This window comes from Lepisma saccharinum, chromosome 1, assembly GCF_977018435.1.
Source record: "Lepisma saccharinum chromosome 1, izLepSacc3.1, whole genome shotgun sequence".
Classification (NCBI taxonomy): Eukaryota; Metazoa; Arthropoda; class Insecta; order Zygentoma; family Lepismatidae; genus Lepisma; species Lepisma saccharinum.
Window position 1 is genome coordinate 222,234,577 of NC_139229.1, and position 15,634 is coordinate 222,250,210.

At 33.7% G+C, this 15,634-nt stretch overlaps 1 pseudogene; it reads left to right on the top strand.

Moving 5' to 3' along the window:
- Positions 1–2,638: 2,638 nt before the first annotated feature.
- LOC145989027 (NADH-ubiquinone oxidoreductase chain 5 pseudogene) lies at positions 2,639–4,201 on the top strand (annotated as a pseudogene).
- The last annotated feature ends 11,433 nt before the right edge of the window (positions 4,202–15,634 follow it).

Sequence of the window (15,634 nt, forward strand, 5' to 3'; positions counted from 1 at the left end):
AGCATGAATAGTTCGTAGTATTCATCCATAGTTTACATCTCGGCAGATGTGTATTACTCTAGAAAAGGCTAAATCTGTTCTTGAAATATAATGTATTGCTAAAAAAAAGACCTGTTAAGATTTGGATTGAAAGACACATTCCTATAAGTGAACCAAAATTTCATCAGTAGGAAATATTTAGTGGGGCTGGTAAGTCCACTAATGCATTTTTTGCTAGTTTAAGTAGGGGGTGATAAATCCGTGCTGGCTTTGTCATTTGTAATTATTTAATTATTTTTAGAGGCCCATGTGAAAGTCTAGTAATTTTTACAATTGCAATTAATGTAATAAATAAATATACTACTGTTATAGTAGTTATTATTATAATGGATTCATTATATAATTTTATTCCTGGCAGGGGGGGGTATTTCTTCAGGTTGTATAGTTATCTATATTTTGTAGTATTGAGGGGGCTAATAATGGATCTATCATTATTAATATAAATAAACATAATAACATTAGGGTTACGTCTAAAGCCATTATTTTTGTTCTTATTTTGAATATTTCATTTGGTGTAAGTCTTGTTGTGTAAATAAATAGAACTAGTATTCCTCCTAAAAATACTAGGAATAATACATAGGAAAGTCATGTGGATTTTAGGAATGTTGATATTGTTAGACATGCAGTAACAGTTTGTATAATTAGTATAACCCCCATAGATAGTGGATGTTTTATATATAGTATTATTAGTGCTAATAATAATATAATGGTAATTAGTATTAATTGTATTTTAATATCAAGGAGTAGTTTAATAAAAAATATTGGCTTTGGGAGCTAATGATGATGTAATTATATCTTCCTTGATGTTTTTAGAATTATTAATTCATTTATGATTTACAAGACCATTGTTTTTATTAAACTATAAAAACTTATGTTAAGAATATTATTTATATTAATTATTTTATTTATTAGATTTTTATGTTTTATTTCTCAACGTAGTCATTTATTAGTAACTCTACTAAGACTTGAATTTATTGTATTATCCTTATATTTATATATAACTTATTATTTTATTAATAATCAGGAAGAAGCTTATTTTTGTTTATTATTTATTTCATTTTGTGTATGTGAGGGGGCTCTTGGTTTATCTGTTATAGTATCAGTTACACGTACTCATGGTAATGATTATTTTAATTCTTTTGTATTATTAAAATGTTAAAATATATTTTTTATTTTATATTTTTAATCCTTTTGAGATTTAATAGTTCTTTATGAATGGTGGTTCAAATTTCTATTGTTTTTGGTTGTTTTTTGTTTTTATTAATAGTGTGATTTGGTATCGGAGTATGGGGGGCTGGTTATTTTATTGGATTAGATGTGATGTCTTATTCTTTAATTTTACTTAGTATTTGAATTATTTTTTTAATAATAGTGGCTAGAAATAGTATTATATCTATTTATTTTTATCCTTATAGATTTATATTTTTGTTTATTATTTTATTATTATTATTAATATTAACTTTTATAAGAATAAATTTTTTTTTATTTTATTTGTTTTTTGAGGGATCATTAGTACATACTTTATTTTTAATTTTAGGGTGAGGATATCAGCCAGAGCGACTACAAGCGGGGGTATATTTACTTTTTTATACATTACTTGCTTCTTTACCTCTTTTGGTTGGTATTTTTATGTTAAATTATAAGGTGGGTGGCCTATATATATATATATATATATATTTAGATATATTAATATTAATATAAATTATTTTGTTTGATATGTTAGAATGGTGTTTGCTTTTTTAGTAAAAATACCTATGTTTTTGGTTCATTTGTGATTACCTAGGGCTCATGTTGAGGCTCCAGTTAGTGGGTCTATAATTTTGGCTGGGATTTTATTAAAGCTTGGAGGACATGGGATTTTGCGAATTATTTCTTGTATTGAGAGATTAGCTATTAAATATAATATTTTTTGATTTGGTATTAGAATTGTTGGAATTTGAATAATTAGTCTTGTTTGTATACGTCAAATTGATTTAAGGGCCTTGGTTGCGTATTCATCTGTAGCACACATAGGTCTTGTTTTAATGGGGATTATAACTATAGGAGCATGAGGGATAAATGGTGGCCTTATTTTAATAGTAGCACATGGTCTTTGTTCTTCTGGGATATTTTGTCTAGTAAATATTACTTATGAACGATTAGGTAGTCGTAGTATATTAATTAATAGGGGAATAATTAATTATATTCCTAGATTATCTTTATGATGATTTATATTAAGAATTACTAATATGGCTGCCCCCCTCTATTAACCTGCTGGGTGAAATTAGTTTATTAAATAGAATTATTGGGTGATCTTATTTTAGTTTTGTGGGTGTTGCATTACTTTCTTTTTTAAGTGCTGGTTATACTTTATATTTATATTCTTATACTCAGCATGGAATATATTATTCTGGTGTATTTTCTTGTTGAAGAAGTAATATTCGTGAATATTTATTATTATTTTATCATTTATTTCCATTAAATTTTTTAATTATTTTTTGTTCTCCAATATTTCATTGAATTTAAAATATTTAAGTAGTTTAAGTAGAATAGTAAGTTGTGGACTTAGTGGTAACTAAAAGTTCTTAAATCAATGGTTTTTAATTTTTTTATTACAAGTATGGTATCAATTATTTTATTGATTAGTAGAATAATTTTATTATTATTAGGGATAATATTTTTAATTAAGGATGTTACAATTTTTATTGAGCGAAATATTGTTAATTTGAATAGTTCTAGCATTATTATAACAATATTATTTGATTGGATATCTTTAATTTTTATAGGTTTAGTTATATATATCTCTTCTATGGTTATTAATTATAGAGGTTCTTATATAGAGGGAGACTATAATATAAATCGATTTATTATTTTAGTTTTATTATTTGTTGGATCTATAATGTTTTTAATTATTTCTCCTAATATTATTAGAATTATTTTAGGATGGGATGGTCTAGGATTAGTCTCTTATTGTCTAGTAATTTATTATCAGAATGTTCGTTCCTATTCTGCTGGGATACTAACTGCTCTGTCCAATCGAATTGGTGATGTGTTTATTTTATTATCTATTGCTTGAATATTAAACTATGGTAGATGAAATTATATTTGTTATTTATGATTAGTTTCTGATTTTGATATAATATTAATTACTAGATTTATTATTATTGCTGGAATAACAAAGAGTGCACAAATTCCTTTTTCTGCATGGTTGCCGGCAGCTATAGCTGCACCGACCCCAGTTTCTGCATTAGTTCATTCTTCTACTTTGGTTACTGCTGGGGTTTATTTATTAATTCGTTTTGGGGATATGTTGATATATACTGTTCTTGGTAGAATACTTTTATTATTATCTGGGCTAACTATATTTATAGCTGGGGTCGGTGCTAATTTTGAATATGATTTAAGGAAAATTATTGATTGCTTTATCTACATTAAGACAACTTGGGTTAATAATATTAACATTATCTATGGGATTAAAGGAGCTATCATTTTTTCACTTGTTGACGCACGCTATATTTAAGTCTTTATTGTTTTTATGTGCTGGTGCAGTAATTCATGTTATAGGTGATGTTCAGGATATTCGTTGCATGGGGGGGTTAATTAATAAAATACCAATAACTATTTCTTGTATAATAATTTCTAGTCTTGCCCTATGTGGAATACCATTTTTGGCTGGATTTTATTCTAAGGATCTAATTTTGGAAATATTAAGTATATCTTCTTTTAATTTAGTAATATTTGTTTTATTATGAATTTCTACGGGTATAACCATAGCTTATAGTTTTCGATTAAATTATTATTTAGTTGGTAAACCTTATAGAGGTATATCATTTCAATTCTTTTCTGATGATGGGGGGTGAGGTATATTTAAAGGCATATTAGGCTTATTATTGTTATCTGTTGTAGGTGGCTCTGGATTAATATGATTAGTTTTTCCTTCTGTTTTTGTTGTTATTATTCCTCTTAATTTGAAAATAGGGGCAGTTATTTGTATTTTATTGGGGGGATGAATTGGATATAATATTACGTCTTTTTTGTTTGAAGTTTATCCATTTTTTAATAATAAAATAATATACTATTTATTAGGAGTATTTTATTTTTACCTTATTTGTCCTCTGGTGGATTAATTAGTAGTTCATTTATTACTGGAGGACTATATATTAAGGCTATTGATTATGGATGAAGTGAGCTTATGGGGGGGCAGGGAGTGTATAAATATATAAGGAGTGGTTCTTTAAATATTCAACTAATACATTCTAACTATTTTAATGTTTATTTTATATTTTCATTTTTAATAGTAATTTTATTAATAATTTATGTGTGTTTATATAGCTTATAATAAAGCATAATATTGAAGTTATTAGGAAGAATAAAATAATTCTGTAAACATTTCTTGAACTTATTTAAAGTCCAGCTTTATCATGAAAAGATAATGTAATTTTATACTAAAGAAATAACATGAAGAGTATTAATGGAATTTCACCACTAAAGATGGAAGTTAGCAGCCCCCACTTAATAATGTACCCCTTAACCGAGGAGATAATCCTAATTTTATTATTAACATTAATATGCCGCCTTTCTTTGGCTTCAGTCAAGTAAGCAAGGGTAATATATACCAATTTATTCAGGTCGAAGCTGATTGCTTTTGCTTCTCGCTTAATAAAGTAAATTGAATTATTCAATACCTTTTGAATGCAACTCAAATGTTATTATTAACTATTACTCCAGCATGCTCATTCTAGTGATCCTTGGGTTCATTCATGATACAAACCTAAAGTAAAATTAATAGGAATAGGAGTCTAACACATAGTCAATATATTAATTTTGAATTAGTAATAATAACTGTTATTGGTAATAGTAATACGATTTCTACATCAAAAATTAGAAAAATTACTGCAATTAGAAAATTTTTTATAGAGAATGGAATTCGTGCTGAGGACTTTGGGTCAAATCCACATTCAAACGGTGATCTTTTTTCTCGGTCTGTAATTATTTTTTTTGATAGTAGTGTGGATAATATTATTACAATTGATGTGATTATTATAATTAATAATGAAGTACTTATGATTACATTAATTATTTACTTTATTTTATTATAATCTTTTTAATTGGAAGTTAAGTGTACTTTAAATATACTAAGTAAATTATCTACCTCATCAATAAACTGAAATATAAAGGAATAATCATACTACATCTACGAAATGTCAATATCATGCTGCTGCTTCAAACCCGAAGTGATGTGTTGGTGAAAAATGGCATGAGACGTGTCGAGCTAAGCATACTCCTAGGAATGTTGACCCAATAATAACATGTAGTCCGTGAAATCCTGTTGCTATAAAGAATGTGGATCCATATACTGCATCAGCAATAGTAAATGGGGATTCATAATATTCATATGCTTGAAGAATAGTAAAATATATTCCTAATATTAGTGTTAATATAAGTGCTTGCATTGTATGTGAATGGTTTTTTTCTAATAGTCTATGATGGGCTCATGTTACTGTTACTCCTGAGGCTAACAGAATTGCTGTATTTAACCAGATATTATAGTTGTTGCAGGTCTGCAACAATTTTTAAAATTAAAATTGTCTTTATTGACATTTATTTGTATTGCTTTATCTTGCATAAGCAATATTTTATATAATTTATTTGGCGTTGTGCATTGTAGATGGATTGCAGTGGTCTTGAGAGAGATTTATTCATTCAGATTTAGTGATGGCAATTTCAGCTCATAAACCAATCAGTGTGCAGAGTCATGCCTGTTGCAGGTGGTCAGGAGTTTAGTGTTTACATTTTTATAAGAGGACATTTAGTCGTAATCATTTGCATTGCGTAAGATACATTTGATTTCATTGTTTTCGTTTGGCGTTGTGCATTGGAGATCATTTGCAGTGGTCGGGAGATTATTCTTTGTTTTAGATTCAGTAATGGTAGTTTCAGCCCATTGGGCAATCAGTGTTCAAAGTCATGTCCCATTCTTGAGAAATGTGTAGTAGTTTATATTTGTTATTTTATGGTAATGCGTTCTACGTGATGAGAGTTTCGCAGCATCTGTACGCATGAATGTTTCTAAATTTAAACTTTATAATTCGTGTACATACACCTTTATTTGTAATGAAGGTAATTATTTACAGCCTGATTGTTTTCGAAACAAATTGATATCGCGTTGTTGTGCATTGAAGATCATTCGCAGTCGTTCAATACAAATGACGTTTAGATATTTTTCTTCTTTCCCATCACGTGTTGGCAGTTTCAGCCCACGACGGAAAACAGTGTACAAAGTCGTCTACAAATAAACGTTAAGATATTAAATAAAAGTAGGGGCAGAAAAGAACGCTGCATATTTTTTTGCTACATCAAATATTTAGATATGGAATATTTTCATTTCATTTAGAATTTTGTGTGTTGCAAATAATGAACAACAACATACCGGTGCATGCAGAAAAGTATAAACGAATATTAAAATTTCAGATCCAGGAGTTTCAAGTTGTTAGGTTGAAGTCTACTTGCGCCCATGTTAATTTCGTAGAATGTGTGCCGATGGATATTTGTAAAAGGCACATTTTCGCCGCTCATTTCAGAATTTCATTGTTCTTGAATGGAAGCCGTTTCTCACCTCAACTCACCTACCACAACGATACCTAACCTTTCCGTGAATGGTTCGTGGGGCTGTCCATGCATTTTACTAATTTTTAGAAACGAATTTAACTATGTTGCCTAACCTAACTCAACCTAACCTAACCTTGTCGTGCATGGTTCGTGGAGCTATCCGAGCATTTCTTCTAGTTTTAAAAACGAATTTAACTATGTTGCCTAACCTAACTCAACCTAAATTAACCCTGTCGTGAATGGTTCGTGCGCCTATCCGTGCTTTTTTTCTAATTTTAAAAAACGAATTTAACTATGTTGCCTAACCTAACTCAACCTAACCTAACCTTGCCGTGAATGGTTCGTGGGGCTATCCGTGCATTCATTTCTAATTTTAAAAAGAGGAATTTAACTATTTTGCCTAACCTAACTCAACCTAACCTAACCTTGCCGTGAATGGTTCGTGGAGCTATCCGAGCATTTTTCTAATTTTAAAAACGAATTTAACTATGTTGCCTAACCTAACTCAACCTAACCTAACCTTGCCGTGAATGGTTCGTGGGGCTATCCGGGCATTTTTCTAATTTTAAAAAACGAATTTAACTATGTTGCCTAACCTAACTCAACCTAACCTAACCTTGTCGTGCATGGTGCGTGTGCCTATCCGAGCATTTCTTCTAGTTTTAAAAACGAATTTAACTATGTTGCCTAACCTAACTCAACCTAACCTAACCTTGTCGTCAATAGTTCGTGGGGCTATCCGAGCATTTCTTCTAGTTTTAAAAACGAATTTAACTATTTTGTGTAACCTAACCTAACCTTGCCGTGAATGATTCGTGGGGCTATCCGTGCATTTCACTAATTTTTAGAGACGAATTTAACTACCTTGCCTAACCTAATTCAACCTAACCTAACCTTGTCTTGAATGGTTCGTGGGGCTATCCGTGCATTCCTTTCTAATTTTAAAAAAGGAATTTATCTGTTTGCCTAACCTAACCTAACCTAACTTTGTCGTGAATGGTTCGTGGGGCTATCCGTGCATTTTTCTAATTTTAAAAAACGAATTTAACTATGTTGCCTAACCTAACTCAACCTAACCTAACCTTGTCGTCAATGGTTCGTGGGGCTATCCGTGCCTTATACTTGCTTTATAAACGAATTTAACTGTTGCCTAACCTAACTCAACCTAACCTAACCTTGTCGTGAATCGTTCGAAGGCTATCCGTGCTTTTTTCTAATTTTATAAACGAATTTAACTATGTTGCCAAACCTAACTCAACCTAACCTAACCTCGTCGTAAATGGTTCGTGGGGCAATCCGTGCATTTTACTAATTTTTAAAAAACAAATTTAACTATGTTGCCTAACCTAACTCAACCTAACCTAACCTTGCCGCGAATGGTTCGTGGGGCCATCCGTGCATTTTACTAATTTTTAAAGAAGAATTTAACTATGTTGCCTAACCTAACTCAACGTAAAATAACCTTGTCGTGAATGGTTCGTGGGGCTATCTGTGCATTCCTTTCTAATTTTAAAAAACGAATTTAACTATGTTGCCTAACCTAACTCAACCTAACCTAACCTTGTGAATGGTTCGTGGGCCTATCCGTGCTTTTTTCTAATTTTGTAAACGAATTTAACTATGTTGCCCAACTTAACTCATGCTAACCTAACCTTGTCGTGAATCGTTCGTGTGCCTATCCGTGCTTTTTTCTAATTTTATAAACGAATTAACTATTTTGCCTAACCTAACTCAACCTAACCTAACCTTGCCGTGAATGGTTCGTGGGGGTATCCGTGCTTTTATCTAATTTTATAAACGAATTTAACTATGTTGCCTAACCTAACTCAACCTAACCTAACCTTGTTGTGAATGGTTCGTGGGGCTATCCGTGCTTTTTTCTAATTTTAAAAACGAATTAACTATGTTGCCTAACCTAACGCAACCTAACCTAACCTTGTCGCGAATGGTTCGTGGGGCTATCCGTGCATTCATTTCTAATTTTAAAAAGAGGAATTTAACTATGTTTCATAACCTAACTCATGCTAACCTTACCTTGTCGTGAATCGTTCGTGTGCCTATCCGTGCTTTTTTCTAATTTTATAAACGAATTAACTATTTTGCCTAACCTAACTCAACCTAACCTAACCTTGCCGTGAATGGTTCGTGGGGTTATCCGTGCTTTTATCTAATTTTATAAACGAATTTAACTATGTTGCCTAACTTAACTCAACCTAACCTTACCTTGTTGTGAATGGTTCGTGGGGCTATCCGTGCTTTTTTCTAATTTTAAAAACGAATTTAACTATGTTGCCTAACCTAACGCAACCTAACCTAACCTTGTCGTGAATGGTTCGTGGGGCTATCCGTGCATTCATTTCTAATTTTAAAAAGAGGAATTTAACTATGTTGCATAACATAGCTCAACCTAACCTAACCTTGCCGTGAATGGTTCGTGGGACTATCCGTGCATTTTTCTAATTTTTAAAAACCAATTTAACTATGTTGCCTAACCTAACTCAACTTAACCTAACCTTGTCGTGCATGGTTCGTGGAGCTATCCGAGCATTTTTCTAATTTTTGAAAACGAATTTTAACTATGTTTGCCTAACCTAACTCAACCTAACCTGACTTCGTCGTGAATGGTTCGTCGGGCTATCCGTACATTTTACTAATTTTTAAAAACGAATTTCACTATGTTGCCTAACCTAACTCAACCTAACCTAACCTTGTCGTGAATGGTTCGTGGTCCTATCCGTGCATTTTTCTAATTTTATAAAGGAATTTAAGTATGTTCCCTAACCTAACTCAATCTAACCTAACCTTGCCGTGAATGGTTCGTGGGGCTATCAGTGCATTTTTACTAATTTTAAAAAACGAATTTCACTATGTTGCCTAACCTAACTCAACCTAATCTAACCTTGTCGTCAATGGTTCGTGGGGCTATCCGAGCATTTCTTCTAGTTTTAAAAACGAATTTAACTATTTTGTCTAACCTAATCTAACCTTGCCGTCAATGGTTCGTGAGGCTACCCTTGGATTCCTTTCTAATTTTAAAAAGAGGAATTTAACTATGTTGCCTAACCTAACTCAACCTAACCTAACCTTGCCGTGAATGGTTCGTGGGGCTATCCGTGCATTTTTCTAATTTTTAAAAACGAATTTAACTATGTTGCCTAACTTAACTCAACCTAACCTAACCCTGTCGTGAATGGTTCGTGGGCCTATCCGTGCTTTTTTCTAATTTTATAAACGAATTTAACTATGTTGCCTAACCTAACTCAACCTAACCTAACCTTGCCGTGAATGGTTCGTGGGGCTATCGGTGCGTTTTACTAATTTTTAAAAACGAATTTAACTATTTTGCCTAACCTAACTCAACCTAACCTAACCTTGCCGTGAATGGTTCGTGGGGCTAACTGTGCATTTTTTTAATTTTTAAAAACGAATTTAATTATGTTGCCTCACCTTACTCAACCTAACCAAACCTTGCCGTGAATGGTTCGTGGGCCTATCCGTGCTTTTTTCTAATTTTATAAACTAATTTAACTATGTTGCCTAACCTAACTCAACCTAACCTAACCTTGCCGTGAATGGTTCGTGGGGCTATCCGTGCATTTTTCTAATTTTTTAAAACGAATTTAACTATGTTGCCTAAGCTAACTCAACCTAACCTAACCTTGTCGTGAATGGTTCGTGGGGCCATCCATGCTTTTTTCTAATTTTACAAACGAATTTAACTATGTTGGCTAACCTAACTCAACCTAACCTGACCTCGGCGTGAATGGTTCGTGGGGCTTTCCGTGCATTTTTCTAATTTTTAAAAACGAATTTAACTATGTTGCCTAACCTAACTCAACCTAACTTAACCTTGTCGTGAATGGTTCGTGGGGCTATGTGTGCATTCCTTTCTAATTTTAAAAATAGGAATTTAACTATGATGCCCAACCTAACTCAACCTAATCTAACCTTGTCGTCAATGGTTCGTGGGGCTATCCGTGATTTCTTTCTAGTTTTCAAAAACGAATTTAACTATGTTGCCTAACCTAACTCAACCTTACCTAACCTTGCCGTGAATGGTTTTTGGGGCTATCCGTGCTTTTTTCTAATTTTATAAACGAATTTAACTATGTTGCCTAACCTAACTCAACCTGACCTAACCTTGCCGTGAATTGTTCGTGCGGCTATCCGTGCTTTTTTCATTTTATAAACGAATTTAACTATGCTGCCTAACCTAACTCAACCTAACCTAACCTTTTCGTGAATGGTTCGTGGGCCTATCCGTGTTTTTTTCTAATTTTATAAACGAATTTAACTATGTTGCCTAACCTTACTCAACCTAACCTAACCTTGCCGTGAATGGTTCGTGGGGCTATCCGTGCATTCCATTCTAATTTTAAAAAAGGAATTTAACTATGTTGGCTAACCTAACTCAACCTAACCTAACCTTGTCGTGAATGGTTCGTGCGCCTATCCGTGCTTTTTTCTAATTTTATAAACGAATTTAACTATGTTGCCTAACCTAACTCAACCTAACCTAACCTTGCCGTGAATGGTTCGTGGGGCTATACGTGCTTTTTTCTATTTTTTTAAAACGAATTTAACTATGTTGCCTAACCTAACTCAACCTAACCTAACCTTGTCGTGAATGGTTCGTGGGGCTATCCGTGCATTCCTTTCTAATTTTAAAAATACGAATTTAATTATGATGCCTAACCTAACTCAACCTAATCTAACCTTGTCGTGATTGGTTCGTGCGCCTATCCGTGCTTTTTTCTAATTTTATAAACGAATTTAACTATGTTGCCTAACCTAACTCAACCTAACCTAACCTTGTCGTGAATGGTTCGTGGGGCTATCCATGCTTTTTTCTGATTTTACAAACGAATTTAACTATGTTGGCTAACCTAACTCAACCTAACCTAACCTCGCCGTGAATGGTTCGTGGGGCTTTCCGTGCATTTTTTCTACTTTTCAAAGACGAATTTAACTATGTTGCCTAACCTTACTCAACCTAACATAACCTTGCCGTGAATGGATCGTGGGGCTATCCGTGCATTTTTCTAATTTTGAAAAGGGAATTTAACTATGTTTGCTTAACCTAACTCAACCTAACCCAACCTTGTCGTGAATGGTTCGTGGGTTATCCGTGCATTCCTTTGTAATTTTTAAAAAAGGAATTTAACTATGTTGCCTAACCTAACTCAACCTAACCTAACCTTGCCGTGTAATGGTTCGTGAGGCTATCCGTCCTTTTTTCTAATTTCTTTAAACGAATTTAACTATGTTGCCTAACCTAACTCAACCTAACCTAACCTTGTCGTGAATGGTTCGTTGGGCTATCCGTGCTTTTTTCTAATTTTTAAAAACGAATTTAACTATGTTGCCTAACGTAACTCAACCTAACCTAACGTTGTCGTGAATGGTTCGTGGGGCTATCCGTGCATTTCTTTCTAATTTTTAAAAAGGAATTTAACTATGTTGGCTAACGTAACTCAACCTAACCTAACCTTGCCGTGAATGGTTCGTGGGGCTAACCGTGCATTTTTTTAATTTTTAAAAACGAATTTAACTATGTTGCCTAACCTTACTCAACCGAACCAAACCTTGCCGTGAATGGTTCGTGGGGCTATCCGTGCTTTTTTCTAATTTTAAAAACGAATTTAACTATGTTGCCTAACCTAAGGCAACCTAACATATCTTTGTCGTGAATGGTTCGTGGGGCTATCCGTGCATTCATTTCTAATTTTAAAAAGAGGAATTTAACTATGTTGCATAACATAGCTCAACCTAACCTAACCTTGCCGTGAATGGTTCGTGGGACTATCCGTGCATTTTTCTAATTTTTAAAAGCCAATTTAACTATGTTGCGTAACCTAACTCAACCTAACCTCACCTTGTCGTGAATGGTTCGTGGTCCTATCCGTGCATTTTTCTAATTTTATAAAGGAATTTAAGTATGTTCCCTAACCTAACTCAATCTAACCTAACCTTGCCGTGAATGGTTCGTGGGGCTATCAGTGCGTTTTACTAATTTTAAAAAACGAATTTCACTATGTTGCCTAACCTAACTCAACCTAATCTAACCTTGTCGTCAATGGTTCGTGGGGCTATCCGAGCATTTCTTCTAGTTTTAAAAACGAATTTAACTATTTTGTCTAACCTAATCTAACCTTGCCGTCAATGGTTCGTGAGGCTATCCGTGGATTCCTTTCTAATTTTAAAAAGAGGAATTTAACTATGTTGCCTAACCTAACTCAACCTAACCTAACCTTGCCGTGAATGGTTCGTGGGGCTATCCGTGCATTTTTTTAATTTTTAAAAACGAATTTAACTATGTTGCCTAACTTAACTCAACCTAACCATACCCTGTCGTGAATGGTTCGTGGGCCTATCCGTGCTTTTTTCTAATTTTATAAACGAATTTAACTATGTTGCCTAACCTAACTCAACCTAACCTAACCTTTCCGTGAATGGTTCGTGGGGCTATCGGTGCGTTTTACTAATTTTTAAAAACGAATTTAACTATTTTGCCTAACCTAACTCAACCTAACCTAACCTTGCCGTGAATGGTTCGTGATGCTAACCGTGCATTTTTTTAATTTTTAAAAACGAATTTAACTATGTTGCCTAACCTTACTCAACCTAACCAAACCTTGCCGTGAATGGTTCGTGGGCCTATCCGTGCTTTTTTCTAATTTTATGAACGAATTTAACTATGTTGCCTAACCTAACTCAACCTAACCTAACCTTGCCGTGAATGGTTCGTGGGGCTATCCGTGCATTTTTCTAATTTTTTAAAACGAATTTAACTATGTTGCCTAAGCTAACTCAACCTAACCTAACCTTTTCGTGAATGGTTCGTGGGGCTATCCATGCTTTTTTCTAATTTTACAAACGATTTTAACTATGTTGGCTAACCTAACTCAACCTAACCTGACCTCGCCGTGAATGGTTCGTGGGGCTTTCCGTGCATTTTTCTAATTTTTAAAAACGAATTTAACTATGTTGCCTAACCTAACTCAAACTAACCTAACCTTGTCGTGAATGGTTCGTGGGGCTATGTGTGCATTCCTTTCTAATTTTAAAAATAGGAATTTAACTATGATGCCTAACCTAACTCAACCTAATCTAAACTTGTCGTCAATGGTTCGTGGGGCTATCCGTGATTTCTTTCTAGTTTTCAAAAACGAATTTAACTATGTTGCCTAACCTAACTCAACCTTACCTAACCTTGCCGTGAATGGTTTTTGGGGCTATCCGTGCTTTTTTCTAATTTTATAAACGAGTTTAACTATGTTGCCTAACCTAACTCAACCTAACCTAACCTTGCCGTGAATGGTTCGTGCGGCTATCCGTGCTTTTTTCATTTTATAAACGAATTTAACTATGCTGCCTAACCTAACTCAACCTAACCTAACCTTTTCGTGAATGGTTCGTGGGCCTATCCGTGTTTTTTTCTAATTTTATAAACGAATTTAACTGTGTTGCCTAACCTTACTCAACCTAACCTAACCTTGCCGTGAATGGTTCGTGGGGCTATCCGTGCATTCCATTCTAATTTTAAAAAAGGAATTTAACTATGTTGGCTAACCTAACTCAACCTAACCTAACCTTGTCGTGAATGGTTCGTGCGCCTATCCGTGCTTTTTTCTAATTTTATAAATGAATTTAACTATGTTGCCTTACCTAACTCAACCTAACCTAACCTTGCCGTGAATGGTTCGTGGGGCTATACGTGCTTTTTTCTAATTTTTTAAAACGAATTTAACTATGTTGCCTAACCTAACTCAAACTAACCTAACCTTGTCGTGAATGGTTCGTGGGGCTATGTGTGCATTCCTTTCTAATTTTAAAAATACGAATTTAATTATGATGCCTAACCTAACTCAACCTAACCTAACCTTGTCGTGAATGGTTCGTGGGGCTATCCATGCTTTTTTCTAATTTTACAAACGAATTTAACTATGTTGCCTAACCTAACTCAACCTAACCTAACCTCGCCGTGAATGGTTCGTGGGGCTAACCGTGCATTTTTTAATTTTTAAAAACGAATTTAACTATGTTGCCTAACCTTACTCAACCGAACCAAACCTTGCCGTGAATGGTTCGTGGGGCTATCCGTGCTTTTTTCTAATTTTAAAAACGAATTTAACTATGTTGCCTAACCTAACGCAACCTAACCTAACCTTGTCGTGAATGGTTCGTAGGGCTATCCGTGCATTCATTTCTAATTTTAAAAAGGGGAATTTAACTATGTTGCATAACATAGCTCAACCTAACCTAACCTTGCCGTGAATGGTTCGTGGGACTATCCGTGCATTTTTCTAATTTTTAAAAACCAATTTAACTATGTTGCCTAACCTAACTCAACTTAACCTAACCTTGTCGTGCATGGTTCGTGGAGCTATCCGAGCATTTTTCTAATTTTTGAAAACGAATTTTAACTATGTTTGCCTAACCTAACTCAACCTAACCTGACTTCGTCGTGAATGGTTCGTCGGGCTATCCGTACATTTTACTATTTTTTAAAAACGAATTTCACTATGTTGCGTAACCTAACTCAACCTAACCTAACCTTGTCGTGAATGGTTCGTGGTCCTATCCGTGCATTTTTCTAATTTTATAAAGGAATTTAAGTATGTTCTATAACCTAACTCAATCTAACCTAACCTTGCCGTGAATGGTTCGTGGGGCTATCAGTGCGTTTTACTAATTTTAAAAAACGAATTTCACTATGTTGCCTAACCTAAATCAACCTAATCTAACCTTGTCGTCAATGGTTCGTGGGGCTATCCGAGCATTTCTTCTAGTTTTAAAAACGAATTTAACTATTTTGTCTAACCTAATCTAACCTTGCCGTCAATGGTTCGTGAGGCTATCCGTGGATTCCTTTTTAATTTTAAAAAGAGGAATTTAACTATGTTGCCTAACCTAACGCAACCTAACCTAACCTTGCCGTGAATGGTTCGTGGGGCTATCCGTGCATTTTTTTAATTTTTAAAAACGAATTTAACTATGTTGCCTA